We start from the raw sequence: 7,492 nt of genomic DNA on the forward strand, positions 1-7,492 counted from the left end.
GATTATGCATAAAATAAATCAGGCAATTGCAAAGTCTGCCTATTCAGATGTTTTTAACATTTTTATTCCTGTTTCGTGATTGTGCAAATCTGTCATCAAGGCAAAGGGTGGCTACTTTGTAGAATCAGAAATAGAAAATATATTTTGATTTGTTTGTTTAGTTACAACATGATTCCATATGTGTTATTTCATAGTTTTGATGTCTTCAATATTATTCTACAATGTAGACCATCCTAAAATCTACAAAACATTAGGAACACCTTCCTCAATTCATCGGGGCATGGACTCTATAATGTGTCAAAAGCGTTCCACGGGGATACTGGCCCATGTTGACTCCAATGCTTCCCACAGTTGTTTCAAGTTGGCTGGATGTCCTTTGGGTTGTGGACCATTCATAATACACATGAGAAACTGTTCAGCGTAAAAGCCAACATAGCCAACATAACATGCAAAACATCCATGACATAGACTGACCATGTGAATCCAGTTGAACACTATGATCCATTATTGATTCACTTGTTAAATCCACTTCAATCAGTGTAGATGAAGGGGAGGAGACAAGTTAAATAAGGATTGTGTATTTGTGCCATTCAGAGGGCGAACGGGCAAGACAAAATATTTAAGTGACTTTTAACGGGGTATGGTAGTATGTGCCAGTTGCACTGGTTTGAATGTGTCAAGAACTGCAACGCTGCTGGGTTTTTCACACTCAACAGTTTCCCGTGTGTATCTAGAATGGTCCACCACCCGAAGGACATCCAGCCAACTTGACAAAACTGTGGAAAGCATTGGGGTCAACATGGGCCAGCATCCCTGTGGAACGCTTTCGACACCTTGTCGAGTCCATGCCCCGACGAATAGAGGCTGTTCTGAGGGCAAAAGTGGTGCAACTCAATATTAGGAGGGTGTTCCTAATGTTTTGTACACACAGTGTACATATTTATTTGGTTTGTCATTCTATAATGTTTTATGGAATTGTTGTGGTAATTAAAATATGACTTATTTAGAATTTATCAGAATTAAATTATTTTGCCAACTCAGTGTAGCTTGGAAACTCCCATGGCAGGCATTGTTGTCACCTGAGCTTGCTACATAACTTCTGAGCAATAGGCAGCACAAGAGAACCACCACCAATCAGCCTACACCACTGCACACACACCCTTTGTTACTATGGCAACTAGCATAGCCACGTCAGCAAATTACTGCTTTCTGAAAACACACAAATCTGACTTGGTCACTTGTAACTTGCTGCTTGGACAGTCAGTATTCCAAAATGGGCCTGCAATGTAATCAAGGCTTAAGAGCTTCAAAGAGGAATAGGTGTTTCTCTTTAAATTATCCTCTTCTCCTCTTAAAAAATAACTAGCCTACAAACTGCACTTGAGGTATAGTTATGCTACTAAGTAGTCTACTAACCAAATATGGCGAAAGGGGGAGGAAAATGCTTTTAAAAATAATTCAATGGTGTCCCTTACCTTCCTGGACCGCCTGGAAAGGGTTGTTTGCCTCGACAAGTTTTATGGAGTGTGTGATTTTCTCGCTCTGCAAAATGTCGTCGTTGAGACTGAGGTCTGAGATCGCCAGCTGGAAAACCTCGTCATCCCTCACTGCGTTCTCCTCGAATATGGCACCTGTTGAAAAGATGCAATTGTCAACATTGCAATATGTGTAGAGATGCATTGCAAAAACTAGGAGTGTATTGATTATGCCAAATCTTTTGCAAAATGTTTCGTAATGTTTTTTTTTTGTTTTGTTTTTTTAAGAACAGAACGGGGAGGGACCTTCTTTAAATTTGTATTGGCGGATCGCAACCAACTGAAAGGTGAATACAACACCACCTACTCTACTGGATTGTGAGGCAGGTCACGGTTTCCCTATTCATCAATTTCTCTTATCTATCCCTGTGTTTCCGCCTACTGTTCTGGATTGTGAATTCATTATACTTTGTGACACAAAAAAAGGTAAGGAAAAAAGAACGGGGAAATAGGAAGAAAAATGACCATTACAACTAACCCTACACCCATTAAAAACCTCACCATTATTCCACTACTTGGCCCTATCTGATCATACACCAGGCTGGCAGCCTGGGAGGACGGGACACTATCGTTCAACACAACTTGTAACTCTTCTGCAGTAAAATCCCGTACACCCAAGTACTTCTCTGCAGCTGCCACCACAACATCTATTTCTGTGATTTACGTTCAATGTATGTGGTACAGTTGATAACCACGAATATGAACGCTACGAAAACAAACTTACTGAAGCACCTATCACTCTCTATTGGCCTCAGCTTACACACAAGGAATCTCTAGCATCCCTCGCCATGGACTCATCTTCCTCTACTATTCACTTCACTGCATCAGCATACAAAAACTTCTGTACTACTCAAATCCTGGCAAACTCAACCTGCCTTTCTCTCACCGGACACTTCTGATCTCCAGCACTATGGGTACCCTTACAATTAACACACAAAACCGATACTACACATTCATTTGTCTCATGCCATCCTGCACACTTCTCACATTTAAGAATCTCCCTCCTGCCCACTGCTGCAACATGACCATAAACTTGGCACCTAAAACACCATAATGGGTTCGGGACAAAAGCTCTCACTGGATAACTGACACATCCTAACTTGACTTTGTAGGATAAAGACTGCATTAAGACACTTATATGTACCGACATTTGGTGTTTCTCTAAAATCTGTGATCTTGACATAATGCCCTGCATGATTGACAACTGTCCTGTTGACGGGACGCCGATCCTTACTAAACGCCTCCCCAGTTATCACTCCTTTCAACTGTGTCCAGCTCCGGAGAGCAAAGCAAGTCACAGTTCTTGTCCCTAGAAGTGTGGTGGATGGAAGAAATGCAAAAAATCATTACGATTCCACTTCGAGTTACTTTCACCGAGTCAACAGTCCCCAACCTCTTCTCCAACCAACCTGACACCACTTATGGATCAGCCAGAAGGCACAGATCTTTTCTCACTCCAGAGGCTCATTCTCGGCGGTCTTCACCCCACCTGACGCTACAGGTAATTCATTCTCACTCTTGTCATGTTACATTTCTGAGCTACCAGAGTATGTTTTTATTTTATTTTTGTACATGATGCCAATCTTGCTCACCACACCACTTCCCTCTACACTCAGCTCCATTACTTCTTCCTCGTTTTCCAAAAATGTCCACATCTCCATGCTCTTTCTGCTCCTTCATCCACTTTAGTAGCAAACTGTTCTTGGTTATTGTATCTTGAATTTGCCACCATGTCGCATCGACTAAAAAAGCTCTACCAGCCGCCAGTACTCCCCTTCCCAGGGAGGGACCTACCTGAAAGTGTCCAATAGAAACTCTCGTTTTCATTGCAAAACAGGACAGGATGTTTTACAACTGTTTGGACAAATGATTACACCCGAGACCAACACAGGCAGTTGCATTTCAGTTTCAGAGAAATCTCATTCACCTGACACTTCCACCTATGTGGCAATTACCCTGGGTAAGAGGTTAGTTTCAGAGCAACTATTACAAAAGTAGGCCCTAATGTTTAGGATAGAATTTGTCAAGAAATGGATGACATGACACTATTTTCTCTTAAGATGTAGGTTTTCACTGATCCTTATTAGCATTATAAGGAAAGGTTAGTGGATTTACAGTGAGTGGGTGGATGCCAGATCAAGACTTTTCACTTTCCCTCCCTGTCAATCTGGCATATGGTGGTTGGTTACACGCAATACATATATTTTCCCCCATGCACATTCATTTCAGCACCATGGAGAGCAAGGTTGTAGGCCTATATAGACTCTCTCAGCTTCAGCTACTGGGCCCAGTTTTTCAAAGGTTATCTGATCGGATTTCGGCAATTGGATAGGATAAAATGCATAAAATAGAACGAATAGAACATGGCATCATTGGCTTTAATGGGGACGCCCATTATATTCATTCTATTCTACACATTTAATCCTATCCAACTGCCAAAATCCGATCAGATAACTTTTGAAAAACTGGGCCCTGATTGAAGATGTGCTTTAGCTACATATCTCGGACCAGATTATCCAAACCCTGTCCATTATTTTACCATTGGGAGATGGGGGGGGGGCTTCTTGTTCATGTATCTGTGGTTAGGGGCAACTTCTACCCACTCCTCAGCTTCAGTTACACTGTAAAACAAATAATCCTGTTGTTTTGATGGTAATTTACTGGCGGTGTAAGTTACTGTAAAAAAAGGTACAATATATTACGGTAACATATTGTAGACCTCCCTTTTTTAACAGTAACTTACAGGTAACTGGCTGCCAATAGCCAGTTACCTTACCTTTGCAGTTTACTGTAGATATGGGCCGGGCTTCACAAGAACTCTGGATAAGAGCGTCTGCTAAATGACTAAAATGTAAATGTAGAATATGCTCGCTGACTTTATGATAGAACTGCCTAGCCTTTCAAATCCATTCAAGTTTCCTTGAGTTGTTTGTTGATCGGCTACATTATCAATCGTCTGAAGTAAATGATTGTAAACAGCGTTCAGATTGGATAAAGTAGCGTCGATTTATGTCGAAAGTGTCGTATTTTGCAGGTGGTCAAGCGAAAAGCCTTCCTTGATGTATAACTGGTGTGTTCATCTTATTTAGCATGGGATCAGAATAGCGCGTCTGCCCTCTATTTTGTCGGCGAGAATGGATTCGATTCCTGTGTTTCGAGCTCGCCTTCCATTGCAGGGCTGGATAGCCAGCGCCTCTATATCGTCCCATCACCCCGTAAATCATTCCACGTCAGGTGTCCAACTCATTGGACATACCTATTTCTCCTATGCATAAGGAACAGCTTCAGCTTTTGGCCAGAAGGATAACAGAAGGAGAGGAAATGAGAGGAGGATGAAAATGTATAGCAATAAGGTAGAGGCAAACGTAATATTCTCTAGGCTATTGGTCCCACTTTGTGCACAATCACACAAATAGTCTTTCCCATTTGATATCAGGAGTTGGACCATACCCATTAGGCCTAACATTCAGATATTGAACATCTAATATATTCACTCCTAGGAGGAACCAAGCAAAACAAATGCCACAGAGACGGCAAAACCAACGATTGGACGAGACAGATCCTCGCGAAAGGGTTTCGACCGGAATTCACATTCAAAAGTGGGCCGTCTTTTGGTTTCCAAGTCAGACCACCGTTGATTTGAGGGCTCTCCGGAGTTGTTGTGCATGTAGCAGCAGACTGGCTATGAGCAACGAATATTTGAACCGCATGCGTCAAGCAAGCCTTAAAATGAGAATCCATTGTATTCGAACGTAATGGTGCACCACTCTTCAACCTCACTCATTAAGACAATTTCATATGAAGTTAAACAGAAATATAATTGATTGTTTAAAACATGTTTGGTATATAGCCTACGCAGCATACTCAAGGGTAATGCTTGGTAATGACTTTGCACTCCAAGCCTTTTCTATCAAGACACCGACAAAATCACATTGGATTCCGAGAGAGCAACATTTTCCAAAACACATCAAAACCTTGACGGCCATGGAATTAATGTTTTAAACACATTAGAATAACCAAATACAGATAAAAGCCCTGGTTTCGACATTAATGATGATGGGGGTGACAAAGGTGCAACGTAACCAACAAGTCCTATTGGCTACATCAGAATGATTCCAACTTGCTTCACGCCTGGTTTGTTAGTTATGTTTTATATCATGGTAAAGCCGACAAAGTGCAAATGCCCCCGATGATAATGCATCCAATAGCCTTTACATGTTTTAATTATAAACCCCCGCAACAGCCCAAATGCCTAAACTACTGTCTCAAATGTAAGATGCTTCAGCTGTTATCGTGCTGGATAGCTTTATTTCAACATATTAACTGTTGATCGCTGCAGAACTATTGGATACTTAACATGCAAAGGTTTCGATGTAAAATTATACAAAAATTGATTGTTTTTCTGCTACGGTCTGTGTGTGTGTGTGTGTGTGTGTGTGTGTGTGTGTGTGTGTGTGTGTGTGTGTGTGTGTGTGTGTGTGTGTGTGTGTGTGTGTTTGTACGTGCATGCTTGCATGTATACATGCGTGTTTGCATTAGTTGTCTTTGATCCAACAAATGGCATTAAACACATGCCAGTGACATTATTTAGAAATACAATATTCTAGTTATTCGTATTGACCCCCTCCATCTCCCCCGCCGCGAACATAAATTGTTTTAGCTTAAATGTAAATTAAAGACAGATAAAATACATTTGACAAATCTGACATATTACACACCCAAATTCACCAAACAGAGTACACTGACATCTATTCTAATGTTGGATTCGGACATACGGGTTTAGTATTTGTCCCTTTGTCATTTATTTCCTTCACAGGCGTTTAACATTTCGCTCACGTTCAATTCAAAGTTCATGCTTATAGATGGGGAGGGGGGGAGAAGGGGGTGGACAATCCTCTAAAAACACACGTTGGTTTAGTTCGTCTGATCCAAGCAAATTAGTTCCATCTTGCTTTGGTTTTGTGGTGTGAATTACAATATATTTACAATATTGTCTATTCTCATGATTGCGGAAAAGACACATTGGTGGTGCACTTTCCCAGAGACTTTCAGTCAAGCATTTGCAAAGACTTTCATAAGATATTGTATAATAGGCAACGCAAATTGACAATTTAATTAGAATTCAAATGATGCTGTAAAATTGCCACAGCTCCCGGGATGGAGCAACGCTATTCACCAGAACTACATATCATTATTGTTTATAAGGTATTTAGTTGTAGCTCGCTCTTTATACTAACACATTCATCCGTATGCCTTCCTATATGTATCCTACATTTAAACAAAAAAAGAGGACAGTTTTACTCTAAGCACCGAGGGGTTTATATCACACCTCCGCGTTTGCACCCCGTGTCCCCTGCACAAGCTCCTTACCGATGTGAATGATGGAGTCCGCGCTCGCCACTGAATTGCATTGCAACATCCAGAAGGAAATGCATATTCTCAGCAATTCCATCTCCGTTTTTGGCGAAAGCAGCTCATCCACCGTCCCTCGTATGTCGGACAAATCCAAATAAGCAACAGTGCATGAACCAGTTGTTCAGTCTGTGAATAAAAGCCGAAAACAAAACTATAAGGAAGGAGGAAAAACGTCAAGGGGTTTCCTGGGGGGAGAATAAGTAAGTGCAAGGGAGGTGGCGGTTGGGCAGAAAAGGCAGGGAAATACTCGGCTTTTCGGTAAGGAAGGCTGAGAATCCAGCGCGCTCTGCGGCTCTCGCTCTATCCAGCGCTCGCGGAGTCTGAGACATATCAAACTGCAAACTGCGGAGGAGGGACACCCCCCACGCGCTCTCTCGATAGCTCTCTCTCTCGATTTTCTCGACCCACGTGACTGCAGAGACTCTATCTACAACGCTAAGCTGCCCGGAGAAGACAGGGAGAGATGGAATCCGAGCAAGCCTGAGACGGCGACGGCGATCAAGACATGCCCCTGAGGCTCGGTCTATCAGCGAACGCACATT

The 7,492-nt window shown here is 42.0% G+C and overlaps 1 pseudogene; it reads right to left on the reverse strand.

The window, feature by feature from the left end:
• Window positions 1–7,243, reverse strand: part of LOC135523865 (glutamate receptor ionotropic, delta-1-like) — a 408,015-nt pseudogene extending 400,772 nt beyond the window's left edge.
• Between the last annotated feature and the right edge of the window lie 249 nt (window positions 7,244–7,492).

The sequence above is a fragment of the Oncorhynchus masou genome, chromosome 31, assembly GCF_036934945.1.
Source record: "Oncorhynchus masou masou isolate Uvic2021 chromosome 31, UVic_Omas_1.1, whole genome shotgun sequence".
Taxonomy (NCBI): domain Eukaryota; kingdom Metazoa; phylum Chordata; class Actinopteri; order Salmoniformes; family Salmonidae; genus Oncorhynchus; species Oncorhynchus masou.